Raw genomic sequence first — 16,017 nt, forward strand, 5'->3', positions numbered from 1 at the left:
CAAAGTCTGTACTTTTCAGTACATACCAATGATGGCCAACGTTCCAAGAATACATCTGGCACGTCAAGAGACTCAACTGAAGACAAAAATTTTGATCATTCAATGGTCTTTTGAACTGTTGACTTCAGCAACTCCTTTGTGACTTGTCAACATTCTAGATGGACTCAACATTCCATTTTAAAAAACAGTGGGGAAGAAAGAAGACAGACATCAGCAGTTACCACCTCACTTTCTACATGCTTCCACTTCCCCACTTTTTCTTTTATAAATGAAACAAGTAAAGGAACATGCATAGAATTTAACTACCTGCTTTCAAGTTTCTGACTGAAAACTATCTCCAGTGATCAAATTATCCCCTAATACAATAGTGTAGTATTGGCTCTGGTTCAAAATAGGTACTCTGGGGGAGCAGAATTCGAGAAGGAACAGGATGTGACGAGGAATTTACCTATTCTAAGGGATAATACAGGACAGCAGTTATGACTGTAGGCTCTGGAACCACATGGCCTGGTTTCAAATCCCTGCTCTGGGATTATTTGGCTGAATAACCCTGAGCAGGTTACTTAACTTTTGTAGTGCCTCAGTTTTCTTATCAGGCAAACCTAAAATAACAGTACTTACTCCACAGGGTTACTATAAGGATTAAATTAATAAATATTTGTAAAAGTGTAAATATTTGTAATACTTCTAGAACAGTATTTGACACACAGTAAGTATGCAAGAAATATTATCTATTATCAATATTTTCTAATTCAACATGCAATGTCTTTACAAAGAAAGAATAAACTATATTTTAATGAAAGTACAAAATTAAAATATAAACTATCCTGCTGTGTTACTTAGCAAAAGCACCTCAACTATTAAGTTATAGTCAGTTTCACGTATAATGCCAACGTTTTACATATGATTTCTAAACTAGCATATGATCAATGTTTGAGGCATGTACTTTCACCTCTAACCTGCCAGACAGACAGACCATACACATGGCAGGTTGATATGATTTTATAAGAACTGAACAGTCACATTAAAATTCAGTCAGCTGAAAAAAAAAATGTTTCACCTGGTCTAATTCCAACATATTGTCACTTAACTATGGAGAATAAAAGACAGGGAGGGAAGGAGAAACAGAAAATGAGAGGGAGGAGGAGAGGCAGAAAGTGAGACAAATGTAGGGAGGAAGGAAAGAAAGGGAGTAAAGAAAAAATAAAAATGTAAAAACATTAAAATCTAGTGTAAATAAAGGCAGGAGCCTTGGGGAAAAAAATTTATAAAACATCAACAGGAAAACACAGAATTTGAAGATGGATTCAGATTTGGTTTAGAAATCGTTAGGTTTTTTAGCACTGCCTAGAGCATTTCCGATGTCCACAATGCTATATTTACCCAAAACTGCTTTCATTGATCAAAAAAAAATTCATATATTTATTGCAAAAACATGAGAACATGTCATAAATGAACTAATTTCTGTACTTCTACAAGCAGTAATGAACATGAGCTTTATTTTGGAGACCAGAAAGCACATACCAAAAAGAAAGGAGGGAGATATCTTACGTTCTTACTTATCTACAAATGAAATTATATGATGCCTAGAATTGATTTCAAAATAATCTGGGTAGGGAAATTTTCCGAGAGTGAAGGGTAATATAAATGAAACAGACCGGCCATGTTCTGGTAACTGTCAAAGGTGGGTGGGCATACGTTACATTACTGTTCTCTCTACTTCCGAATATATTTTAAATTTTCCATAATAAAAAGTCTAAAAAAGAAAAATACTTGTCTATAACAAACAATGGTACATACTTTCTTCCCAAAAAAAAAGCGCACACACACACTTCAATATATAATCAAATACAGTAAAAACTTGCTTTTAAAAAAAAATCTAATAAAAAAGGGTTCTTAAAAAACAGCCACATTATCCTTCACTGCTATCATGTGTGCTGCACAGAGCAAGAAACACACAGATCACAGATCTCTAGGAAGCTCTAGAATCCACACTCAAGTCTTTCAATTTAAGCTTGCAGCACTGGGGATGAAAGTAAACTGGCCTCAATTAGGAGAAAAGTTGGGAGTCACATGTGCACTACACATGCTGCCCACATCTATGACTCTTCACTACAGTTGCAAGAGTTAAGAATATCTTCAAGATACCTTTATTTTTCTGTTTGCGGGTGGGAGGGATATGGGGGAAGGACAAATGTATTCACATTCCCATATGTGCATAATTTAAAACAGACAATCTTGGCATTAAGGAAATTAAGATGCAGGCTTTATTGATGTTGATTTTAATGGCCAAGATCCAAAAATATTTCTGGTTACAAGTTCATGGATAAACTCTTGATTCCTTTGTCAGTACAAAGATCCAACTCGTTACTACGCACTTTAACCTTTCCCATACACAATTTTTATTCATTTTATTGAAAAAACCAAAAAGTTTTCATTTTTCTCGTTAACAGAAGTGAATTAAAGATAATTTTTCAATGAAGATGTTCATTTAACAGCTGTTTTACAAGAGTCAAAAGCAATTAAACAGAGCATACTAGGGAAAAGTCAAAGATTATCATAATAAAAATGGGCTTCAAAAATGAAGGCTGAATATGCACCACTGTTTAGCATATGACCACTGCCACACTTGCTTTTCAAATACTTGTGAAGAAGGCATTTGGAACTATTTCTCAGTAATCCCATAGGACTTCTAATTCCTTGTTTTTTCAACAGTACTTCAAAATATTGACACATTTATTAAACCATTTTTGGAAAACCTAGCTCTCTCTACATTCAGGGCTCAAGAAACAAATATAAGAAAGCTACAGGATAGCTCTCTAGCTACAAAACTTGGCAGGCTTCCTGAGTTCTCCAAGAAAACTTCCATTGGTAACTCCATTAACAGCAAGAGAGCACACTGTGTAGAGAGAACAACTCTGCACAAGGAGACTCTGACCATGCCTGACGCTCGCTCGATTATTAAATTGCTGAATGACTTTGGGTAAGTTTAACCTCTTCCTGACTCACTTTTCTTACCTGTAAGACCTATGATATGAAACTGTTTTAAGAATCAAATGAGGGCGGCCAGATGGCTCAGTTGATGGCTCAAGCTCTGAACAACAGGATTGCCTGTTCAATTATCACATGGGCCAGTGAGCTGTGCCCTCCACAACTAGATTGAAGACAACGAGCTGCCGCTGAGCTTCCGGAGGGGCGGCCGGATGGCTCAGTTGGTTAGAGCTCACACTCTCAACAAGGTTGCCGGTTCAATTCCTGCATGGGATGGTGGGCTGCGCCTCCTGCAACTAAAGATTAAAAATGGCGATTGGACTTGTCGCTGAGCTGCGCCCTCCACAACTAGATTGCAGGACAATGACTTGGAGCTGATGGGCCCTGGAGAAACACACTGTTCCCCAATATTCCCCAATAAAATTAAAAAAAAAAAGTTTAAAGTCGTTTAAAGCAAATGGCTTAGGGGAAAAAAAAATCAAATGAAAAAATGTTCTAAGAATTTACTTTAAAAAGATTTTTAAAAACTTGACAAATTAAAACATAATTTTATAAAAAACAAGAAAGAATACCCTTAGAAATTTATGCCACAGTCACCATACCCAGTTTTATGCTGTTATCTACTAGGAGAAAGAAAAAATGTATCAATGCACCTTGATTAAGGAAATCACATTTTGAAACTACCCAACATTTCTCAAACTTTATTCACAATCCTTTATAATTTCTGCCAAATCAAAAGAGCCACTGAATTATTACTTATTTATCTTTAAATCAAGTCACTTAAAAAAATACCTACTTTAGCCTTACGCTAAGTAATATCAATGAAATGGTAGTTTTGAAGTACCGGTATATTTTTCTGACGCACTCTGACATATACGTATATTTAACCACTCTAAGAAAAAGATTCATATGCGTACCACTTCAAATCATTTTAACATATCCCACACTTTGAGGAAACAGTGTCCTGTTCTATTGCCTGCAATACCTTCTACATTAATGAATAGAGTATTTGAATTTCTAAATCTCTAAAACCCACTGGGAAACTTAACCAACACTAACCACATGCATGCATGAGCCTTCAGATTTTCCTGGAACTTCCTCAGACCTCACAGCCACTACCTTATTCAGAAACTCCATTTTTATTTCATTTTCCCCAAACCCTATACACAAAATTCCCTAAAGTGTGTGTCTTCACATTTGTGTAATTCCCACTCCCTATTTATGCCCTACTATTGCAATTTTTCACCATAAAATTATTTAGTAGAATCCACCTGACTTCCAAGTTTCTTCCAATCACCAAATCAATATTCAAAGAATATTTAAATTTATGTATGCAAACCATGCGTTATCTAAAGATAAACTAAGATCTTCAGTAAACTCTAAAATAAGGTGGCCATTTCTAATACACATTCACCAAATTTATTCTTATTGTGTATTTTTAAATTTAGTTTGAGTATATATTATATGATTTGTAAGTTTCTGTACTGAATAAATCCTTGAAATATCACAGGAAAAAAAATATAATACATTTACTGATCTCTTCTTAGGAAGCACCTTCTGTTCAATGACTTAGCAGTCATCACCTCCCATCCACTCTAGATGTTGACTAAATCTCCTGACTTTTCTCACTATATATACACATCACTAAATTTCATCTCAGCATCTGGCATGAAAAAAGGACCATTTTATTATGGCTGCAGTCCTTACCACAGTAATCTTGGGAATTTTATTTTTATCCATTTAAAACCCTAAAATCAGTGGATTGAACCTGAGTTAATTTCTGCTTCTTCCTAAAACCACATTAAAATGACAATAAGGAATTTTAGAAAAAGAAAAAGGTACAAATCCACAAAAAACAAAAACAAACATTAAAAAAAAAAAAAACAGGAAGGAACAGGCCAGCAGATAAGACATATCAACAGAATTTTATAAGATGGAAAACAGATGTAGAGTAACTGATTTAGCAGAGCAAAGGAAGCTGAAACCTGAATTCCTGTTTTGGTGGGAGCCTACTAGAAACAATGCCACTGAGGGCTGAGGTGAGAGATAGAGCTGAAAACAGGAGACCAGTTGTAAGTAAATAAAAGGGACATTTAAACTCCTCCTTTCCTTAGCTCTCTCCCTTCTCTCTCTCTCTCTCTCTCTCTCTCTCTCTCTCTCTCTCTCTCTCTCTCTCTCTCTCTTTCTCTCTCTCTCTCTCTCTCAACCTCTTCCCCCTATCCTTTGCAGCCAAAAGACAGGAGGTTCATTCTCTAGAGAAGCTGAAGGAAGACCGGCTCTGGGATCAGGGAACCCAGACACAGAGGGCAGATGTGAGGCACTATACAAAAAATAACGAGGTCAACAAACATTTAAAGAGGGTCTACTCTGTCCTAGGCACTGTTTTAGGTACTGGAAATAATGGGGTAAACAAAACACAAAAATATTTGCATTGATGCATCTTATATTCCAGTGAGGGGCCAATCAATAAACAAAAAGTAAAATATGTAGTGGATCATATGATAATAATACATACTATAAAAGAAAGAAAAGACAAGGAAGAGATTTAGAGTGTGCTGGGGTAGGGGTGGGAGCACGACTGTACAGTAGTTTCAAATACATGATCATGGGAAGCAAAGATCTAAGGGAGTTAACCATGCAAGTATATGAGGGAAGAGCATTTCAGACAGAAGGAAAGCAAGTACAAAGGTTCATTAAGTAGGGCACAATTGGAGATATTACATACATGAGAAAAGAAAATGATATTATCAAAAATAAAATTCAGTGACCCAGTATCAGCTTAGAAAATAGAAAAACAAAAAAATTCAGTAGAGAAGTTAGAAGAAACATTGAAGAAATTTCCCAAAAAGCAGAACAAAAAGAGAAAGAGATGGTATCAGAGGAAAAAAAACGTTAACAAATTGGTGCGTCAATCTAGGAAATTCAACATCCAAATAACAGGAGTTCCAGAAAGATCAGAGAACATAGAGGGAGAAATTATCATAGAAGTATATTTCTGAAAGACAAGAGTTTCCAAGCTGAAAGGGTCCACTGAATGAGTGCCGGTCACAATGAATGAAAAACTTCCCATACCAGGAGATACACCATCATGAAATTTCAAAACACCAAGTTCAAAGAGAAAATCCTGAAAATTTCTAAAGAGAAAAAACCAGCCACACATACAGAAGCGGAAATTAGAATTGCGTCAGTCTTTTCTTTTCTTTTCTTTTCTTTTTTTTTTAAATTTATTGGGGTGACAATTGTTAGTAAAATTACATAGATTTCAGGTGTAAAATACAAATTCTGTATTACATCATCTATAAATCCCATTGTGTGTTCACCACCCAGAGTCAGTTCTCCTTCCATCACCATATATTTGATCCTCCTTACCCTCATCTCCCACCCCCCACCCCCCTGCGTCAGTCTTTTCAATAGCAATGAATATGTTACACGTTCAAAATTCAGAGGGAAAGTAATAACTAACTTAGAATTCTATACCCAGCCAAACTATAAAAACATTCAAATTGAGAGTACAGAAAGGCATTTTAAGAGTGGGAAAAGTTGCTTTTAGACATGCAAGATCCCAAGAAATTCACCTTCTATTTGTGCTGTCTAGGGAAACTATTGGATGATGTACCTGTGTAAAGTAAGAGTTAAAAAAGGGACATGGAGCCCAGGAACCTGGAAGCCCAAGAGACACAAAGGGAATTCCCAGAATACAGATACACAGCGGCTCTAGAAATAAAATAGACCAGGAGGATGGAAGGCTCAAAAAGGTGTCTCCAAGAAAAAAAGAAAATGGCTGTTAATATAGTGTTCAACATAGTTTAGGGCTAATTTAAGAATGGATAACAAAGAAAACTATGAAATTGAGAAATAAGACAATTAACTTCAGAATGAAACAAAAAGTTGTAAAAGAAAGTATATGCAATCAATGCACTTTATATGGCTTAGGTGCTGCATATATGTTGTAGAGTGAGAGAAGCATGTGGGTCTGTGTATGGGAAGAGGGAGTTGGTACAGGAGGCTACTCCAGCCCAGGTAGAAAGCCAATAGTTATTATCTAAAATGGAAAAATCAAAAAACAAGAAAATTGTGTTATTTAGACAAAATACACCAAATAAAACCAAAAGAACTGAAAAGTGGTTGCCTTTGGGAAGCAGAAATCTGTCATTGAAAGGAACTAGGGCAAGGATCTGCCACTTTTCCTTATAATTCCTATAGTATTACCTATATTACAAGCACCCTAGGGGATGCCATTTGCACTGTAAATAAAATAGCAAAAGGTGTAAAACCACTTGAAAGACAAAAGGGAGGGGCACATTTTATGTTGATGTGTTTTATACTCTGGTATATTTTTCTTATGTTGAAACATCAGACTGGAAACAGTCTTCTAGTTTTACAAACGTGAAAAACAAGATAAAGGATACTCCCAATTTCAGCATGATTCCAGCATCACACAATAAAAGTAGTATTAAGCTGGCTTAATAATCATACCTTTAAAAAAAAAAAAAAGGTAGGATGCAGAAAACCAGTTAAGAAAGCAAGCTCGTCTTTTATAAAAGTCAGAAACTATAGATGCCAACTAATTCTTAAAAACTTCCAGTTCTACACAGTAATAGCATCATGCAATTAAAAGCAATAACTGGACCTTTCTAGCAGAAGAAACCGAATTTTTGAGCAGCACACAAGCTGGTTGCTCTTGAGCAAATTATTCAATGGTTAAGCTTCAATTTTTCATCTGTAAAATGAACCACATTCCAACTTCAAGGTGTTGCTGCAAGAAGGATCGGGGACATTAACATGTTAAGCACCAACTACAGTACTTGGCTTACAGTCTGTGCTTCAAAAATAGTTATTTGTTTTCTTTTTTTACAAGTTTACTGATTATCAGTGCTCCTGGTCTTACTGAATTATTTAAAATGGAACCTACAACAAAGCCAACCCACTAGAATGAAATGTATTTTTCCAGTACAGATTAAGCAGAGGACAAAGCAGCTGATGTGAGGGCATCTGAAGCCTGATGATGGCAGGAAGCAAAGTAAGCAAGAAGCATCAAATGGAAAAATAGAAGCCTACACCTGTGGAGGAATCGGGAGAGAGAGGGGGGAATTAGGCCAACTCTCTAGATCCAACTACCAATTTTGAAGAAAATACAGAGGACAGAGGAACAGGTTTACTACATGACAGGGTTGAAGTCAACAAAATTAAGACTGTGGAAAACCTACACAGAATGACCGATCAAGTTTCTTCAACAAATAAATTGCAAGGAAAAATGAGATAAAATGGAAACTCTAGCTTATTAGTCTTTAAAGATATATCAATCAACAATAATGTGTAGATCTTAACTGGATCTTGATTCAAACTAATTTTTTCAAAAATTGATATTTGAGATACAGAGAACATATTGGTGGTTTCCAGAGGTGAGGGGTCTGGAGTGGGCAAAATGGGTAAAGGGGACAAAAAGGTACAAATTTCCAGTTATAAAATAATAAGTAAGTCCTGCAGATGTAATATACAGCATGGTAACTAGAGTTAATAAACTCTATTGTATATTTGAAATCCACTAAAAGACCTTCAAAGTTCTCATTACAAGAAAAAAAAAACAAAAACTGTGTGGTGATAAAGGTTAACTAGGTTTATTGTGGTAATCATTGCAATATATACAAATATCAAATCATTATGTTGCATACCTGAAACTAACATGATGTTATATGTCAATTATATCTCAATTTAAAAAAAAATGATTAGTTGAGATAACTGTTTGAATATCGACAATTAGATATTTGACAAGAGTAATTACAGTATTCCAGTTATGTTTACAAGAGTTCTTCTCTGCTAGAGATACATACTAAAATATTAAATGATGAAATGAAAAGTCTTTTTAAAAAGCCAAATAAAATACAAATGAGGTACAACTATGGGCTGCTGAAGTATAACACTAGGCTTCAAAGAACAAGCGATCTATTAATGGACAATGAAATGAGTCATTAAGTCTAGGAGGAAACTAGAAAGAGCATTCTTTCCACATGTTATTAAGAGCCTACTGTGTGCTGGGCACTGATAAATGGGCTCTATAAACTATGACTGATAGTGACCTAAAGGTCAGTCTTCACAAAGAGAGGAACGGAAATGACTGCTGGACCAACAGGTAGAAAAAGTCCCACTGCCAGGAACCCCTACTTTAAAGCCATACAGACCAAGGTTCTTTTTGCATCTTTCAATTGGTATTTAGTAAAAGAGGTGCAAATTCAACAGATATCTAAATAAATAAAAGGGTCTACAGGTAAAACGAAAGGAAATGGGAGAGACTCCGGCAAAGCAGGGAGAGAATGACTTGTGCAAGACGGGGCAGTGACTACTGAGGTCTAGCTGATGGTTTGTGAAACGGAGGTCCATGGGCCCAGTGTTTCCCAAGCGCGGGCCCAAGATGCTCCAATTTTTCCAGAGAAGCCTAAAATAAAGATGTTTATGTGAAACCTCTTGATTTCTTAATTTGACAATTAATTTAAAGTGAAAGCACTATGTTGAAGGAAAATACATCTGCAAGTATATTTCACATACAAAAATATGTACTAGATGTATAAAGGTCACATTTTAATGCCACATGAAGAGATTTAAACACTATCAATAAAAATTCCTCTCACAGCTTTCTTTCAGCAAGCTTACTGAAGTTATAGAGAGAGGAAGGTATAACATAGCAGATGCGTACATATTTTACACTCAGAATCAGTTACCTCTGGCAACATAACAAAAAACGCTACAGTCTCCCTGTGTGAAGAGGTTGTTCTATGATGTGACCACTGTGGGATCAGCTAGCTAGATCCAGGCCAGAACAGCGATTGCTTCCTATAAATCCCCTCAGAGACTGTCCGATCAACCCCTCCCCAACGCCCCACTGCTTGCTTGTTCCTGGAACAGGCCCTTTGCCCTGCCCTGGGCAAGCATGTAAAGTGTTTTCCCTTTATCTGTGGCGGGTCACACACCAGTAACCCATCCATCCTGCCGTCTTCTATATAATTCTTTAGCGCCTGCCATGCAACAGAGGATATCCATGCCATCCTGCAGCAGCCCAAGACACATCTTGTACATAAATTCCCTTAATAAACTCTTGATGTAATGCTGGAATTGTCAGCATCTTTCTTCGGTCTCTCAGCACAGGGAAATTTTATGAACACCCTGTATTATGGAAACTAGATCCAAACAGCTTTGCTGTATGTATGTATGTATGTATGTATGTATGTATGTATGTATGTATGTATGTGTGTGTGTGTATATATACACACACACACATATATATACGCTCTTTTGTATGCTACCAAAAGAGGTGGAAAGTTTCTTAGGACAAAGTTTTCTAAAAGTTCAAAAATTCTAGAGATACTATATTGAAATTGTTCAAAAGTGGTCTCAAGTTGTGATCACCACAGGAAATTACAGTTTCATAGCAAAGACTGTTCTTCCACACAGATAATTATTCCTGACCACTGCAAAAAAATTGCTTACCACATATTCGCAATCAACCCACTGGGTTTTTTCTTAACCTAACAATTTTCCCAGATGCCAGGCACCATGTGAAGCACTTTATAAGCACCCGCTGATTTAACCCTCATATAACTCTGTGAGGTAAGGTTGTGATTATTACCCCATACTAAAGATAAGGAAACTGAGGCTTCGAGAAATAATTTACCCAGGGTTACACGGGCGTATGTGTCAGTCTAACCAGCACCAAATAGTGTGAACTTGTTACTGATCCCTTCTAATCAAGATTTCCATCAAAGAAATTTGTGAGGAAATAAAAAGCCCATTTGTTAAATTCACAGGTACGACTGTAAGAGGCCAAGATTATATCAGAACTCAGTTTAAACTTGGGAATTGGGTAAAAGTGGACAACTAAAAGAATTTGATTGAATGGAAATAAGGGCGGGGGGAATCAGTGATGAAAGTGCAATAGGGTAACAACAACAAAATAAAACAGCAAAAAACAAATACCACTTAAGCTTTTGTGGTAATAAATAAATAAGAACTGAACTAGATAAACAGTTTTCAATCTTTTCTGTTTCCCAAAACCCTTTCAAAAATTGCTCCCAAAAATCTCTCTCTATCTCTTCTCCCTCTGTCTCTCTCTGACACACATACACACACCAATTTGCGTAGGGTCTCAGGCAGTTTGTGAACCCCTGAGGCCCACCCTAGGCAACACCTTCCCCAGTAGCCCCACTCCCCACCCCAGGTGGAGTCTGAACTAAATGATCTCCACACTCCCTTTTGGTCCTCTAGGTAGATGAATCTAAGGTGAAAAACAAGTATCCTGTTTGGGCAAAAAAGAAAAAGACCCTAAAAATTATGGCAGAGTGTAAATTACATTTTACTTTAATGTCTGCAAGCCAGTGTACTTATATTGGTAGAACACAGGAAACTAAAAATATGATTAAACTCAGCACTGTTGTTATCATGATGGTGAGTCCAGCTCAACAAGAGGTCAGAAAACCTGAATTTGGGGCTTGCAAAAGATGATTGAGAGTTGGGTAATCAGACCTACATGAAAAAAATTTTAAATCACAATTGTCTTGGAAAAAGGTATTTAGAGGGTCATAAGTCTTTTAAGTATTTGAAAATTCTTTCATGGAGGAGACAGTGAGGCCATAAAAAGAGCAAAGCAAAAGGAAACTGGATTTTCTATTACAGCATGAAAGAGTTCGTTTAGATACAACGAACTTCCCTACCTGATCTAGATGATAAGGTTCCACAGATGACAGTGACAAAGTCACTTTGGAACCTTTTCCATGCCCTCTGGTTCTTAAACTGGAAAGAACTAAAACCATCCCCGTGACATGGAACTTAGTTACATACGCAAAATGTCAGCTTGGCTACCTAGAGGAAAACCTTACTTAAGGTAATTCTCAGAGTGAATAAAAAAATAATTCTTATTCCTCAAATTGATTCCATATTACTAAAAAGATCATTTGGTAGGCAATCTATATACATTTACACCTTTATGACTCTAATATGCCAAAGTGGAAAAAATACCAAAGTGCAGAGAAGTATATGTGAAATGAAAACATATTTTCATTTTTAAAGTAACTGCAAATATGAAATTCGCCTAATTTTAATCTCTGAAGAAAAAAGAAAAACAGAAGGAGTATGAATGCATTCATAGGCCACATGAGTTCTATCCCTATACGAAGGGGTAAGAGACATTACATTAAAAATAAGAATTTTGAAAAAAAATCACTAAAATTCTCATGAAAATAAATACTATCCCAAACATTAGGTATTTAGGGAAATATATATATTACAGATTATCTACCCTTCTAGACATGAAAAACACACATCTAAGAAACCCACACAGATCACAAGCCAACCACAAAACAAGGGGAAACATTCAGTAGAAAGAAAAGCAAATCCCCTATATGAAATACTACGTATGTGACATTTCTACATTTAAGAAATAGTACCAGATTCCACAAAGTCAACTCCAACTTTCAAAGAATCTTCACTAAACGCACTCCAACATATTATATAAAAGTTCAACAAATTGATTCATCAAATTTATTAACAACAATGTTACAGGTGCTTCGCATCACAAATAAATGTACTTTTTAAAGTGTGTATGTCTGTGTATTTTGTATGAGAGAGGGTTCCCTCACTCATATTTCCTCTCATACAAAATATACAAACATACACTTTATTAAAAAAAAAATTTAAAAACATTGGTTATCACTATCAGTTATTTCTTGCTAATATTAGAGACGATTTCTTTCTTTACTTTTTGGCTTACCTATAACTTCTAAATAACTATATTATTTATACTTGGAGGCCATTCCCTGTAGTTAATGACACCAGGCATTGACTCCATTTTAGATTTTAGTCTGAGGCACTGCCTTGTCAGAGAATGATAGAAATCCTAAGAATATCAAGTTGCTGGTTTGTGCCAAAACATGGCATTCCCCAAGGATGCTCTGTCTGGAATCTGGAGGAGTCCTCTACAAGTCTCCTATTAACTCAGGCCTTCCAAAGAGGTTGGTAATATTTGTATGCTGGGGTGGGGGGGGGGGGGGGAGGAGGGCAAGTGCTGAAAATGGATTTGCTGACTCCTAAAGGTCTAGCCTTGAGATTCCAAGATTCTATAAAAGGGCAGTAAATTAAGGTTTGGCTAGTATTTGCTGACTACTGAAGCCAGCATAAACATTTACTTGAGGCTTTTAAATCTGTAAGGGTACCCAGTGGTTAAATACAGTAATTCTGAATCTGAAAAAGCAAACAACAAGGCCACTGGAAATGTTTCTAAATGGGGGAGGGGGGAGGTAGGACCATGTCTTTTGCTTTCTCCAAGTAAACAATACAGATTTTAGAAATGCAAAATTTGACTCTCAGCAGTATTGATCCCTATAAACTATTTTATTGCCTTATAAAAATACTAGAAATTCATACTTCTCAAAAGTCCACACACAGCTTTTAAACAGGTTACTTCAGTTGAAAAAAACACAAAGGCATATACTTTCCTGTGGAAACAGAAACAAAGTCAAATTTTCAAAAATATTTAGCATTCTGTTATATAAAATATAAACTCCACATTCCTAAATAAAATGGCAAAGATAGAACCTTTGTAATTCTCTACCACAGTAATATGAGAGTAGTGATTCAGAGCAAAACCTGATGCTAAACATAACTATACAATATTACTAATTACAGAGTAATTTCACCAATAAATATTTTGGTTGAGGACTGCTTTGTCATCTTTGCAAGTATTTTTAGTTGAAAGCAAGTGGTTGGGTAGTACACGTGGACATGGTTACGATTTTTAAAAATCTATTTTTAAAATCTGGTGACTAGATAGGTTTTCTAAACTCAATTCTTTATAACTAGTAATTTGAAAAGGGTGAACCACAAGAATGTTACATTAAGAAGCAAAGGACCTAACAAGTTCACCAACTCTATCAGCACAAAACTAACTTGGAAACTTCCAAGTGCTCACAAATCTAATGATGGGCCCAGACAGTCACTACATATGAAAACTGTACTAACTCTCCAAATACCACAAGAGCTACCTGAATTTCCTTGTTTTATATTTGCATAGTTATTTTTGGGTGGACCTCTCTCCAGATTCGTCCCCTAAATCTACAAATTTGCTTTCTACTTTGAATTTCAGACTTTAATATACATTCGCAGTTGTGTACTACCCAGTTTAATATACATAGTGAGTTGAAAATATCCCATAGCAGTTTAAAATTTTTACACAAGTTAGAAATCATTTTACTAAATTTTAGCTTTGTTAAATGATTTTTTTAACCGCTTTTAATCATTTGAAGCGATTCCCATCCAATTCAGATATCAAGAATTTGAGGTTGACGACAGCTCAACTCATCCATATATTTTCTCTGGAAGGTCTTTGTACACACTGTTCTAACTACTTCAACTAGAGGTAAAAGATTAAAAAACTGTTATGACTAGGTCTTTCTTAAAGAGGGATGTTTTAAAAAGGAAAGAAATTGTCCTTTCCCGTTACTCTAAATGAGCAGCCTCTTGTTCTCAGCAGCCCTTCTGCACACAAGACCACTACTGACTTCAGTGGGAATTCTGCCCAAAAAAGTGAGGAAGACAGGATAGGATTAAATTAACCCTAAATCCATGCCACTGTTCCAAGCCATTCCCATGTAGTTATCCAAAGACCTCCAAAGAGGTCTGAAGTTTGAAGTTTGATGGTAATTTTCACATTGAATTATCGGATGGATCACTCAAGCTTTGCAGGTGACACAACCATGCTCTTTTAAAGGTGTGTCAGCCTGATGGATATACTGGGTTGACCTTTATCACAATTCAAGATTGCATTGCAATGCAGCCCCATCAGTGGCTGCAACAGCAATCCAGTGATTCCTCACCGCAATGAGCCTGCAAATGGAAACTGAATAGGATTAAGTGTCGTGCTATTTGTTTCCCAGTAAAACCTGTTCCGAGCTGAGAATTCTAAATCCCAGCTCCGCGACCAAGAAATTGACTCAGTTCCCCTCAAGTGCTAAACCCAAGGGGTAATGTGATAGAACGCCACCTAAAATACTAATTCTCAACACAGTATTATAAATAGAGACTATAGAAATAATTGATTCCCGTGAGAGAAGAATAAAAACAAGGGGAAAAGTAAAGAAAGAACTGAAAAAAATGGAACAATAAAGGACAAACTTTGAGAGTCATTTTGAAAGAAAAAAGCTTAAATAACAGTAGCAAGAAGAACAGGACGCCTGGCACACATATGCCATTCAGATGCAAGAAGTTCAAGAAACTGAGGGAACGATGTGATTCAGAAAAGAGAAAAATGTGTATCCACCTTCTTTCCCATCCACCAGGGCTCTTAAAAACAGGGGCAACGGTTGTGGTGATGGGGAATTCAATTTAAGCTGTCTCGAGCCGTAGGGAGGGCTCCACAAAGAGACCCTTCCCAAAAGTAACAGACTAAGCCAGAGCTTTTCTAACCTCACCAAAAAAACCTGCCTTCAGGGGAGGTTAGCGATCTTGGGAAGCATAATGACCGACGTCCCTATGACCATAATGACCCACGTCCCTATGCAGACATCCCTCCAGGCTGCTGGGTACAGCGTCTCGGGCTAAGGATGTGGCCCTGGACGCCAATTCCAACTCTGCCCGCTCCATTCTCCTCTCCTCCTCGTCCTTCTCCTGCAGCTCACCTAAAAATGTTCCAAGCCCCAGAGGCAGAATAAAAGCCATCTGTGGTGAGATGGCTGGCTGTCGGAATCGTCAGGATCAGAGCGCAAAGCTTGTGTCCCTCTCCGCCCTGGCGCGGGCGGACGCCGGGCCGAACCCGCGGGGCGCATGGGGCTGGCACGCGGCCCTCGCCCGGCTCCCCGCAGTGCCCACGCGCGCGGACCCCTCAGGGAGGCGCAGAGTCCCCGCCCGCGTTTCCTCTCCCAAAATCATCCTCCTGGAGGGCGCCACCGTGTCCCGGGAGACTCCTCGCACACCGCCAGGCACCGAAGGCGGCGGCCGCTCCCGGACCGGCTCTCGCGCTGCGGCCCTCGCCCAGGATGGAGTCAG

At 37.3% G+C, this 16,017-nt stretch overlaps 1 protein-coding gene across 13 annotated transcripts in view; it reads right to left on the reverse strand.

The window, feature by feature from the left end:
- EPB41L2 (erythrocyte membrane protein band 4.1 like 2) overlaps positions 1–16,017 on the reverse strand; it is a 206,024-nt gene that overhangs the window by 189,419 nt on the left and 588 nt on the right. The window lies entirely within an intron of this gene.

This window comes from Rhinolophus ferrumequinum, chromosome 3 (assembly GCF_004115265.2).
Source record: "Rhinolophus ferrumequinum isolate MPI-CBG mRhiFer1 chromosome 3, mRhiFer1_v1.p, whole genome shotgun sequence".
Lineage (NCBI taxonomy): Eukaryota > Metazoa > Chordata > Mammalia > Chiroptera > Rhinolophidae > Rhinolophus > Rhinolophus ferrumequinum.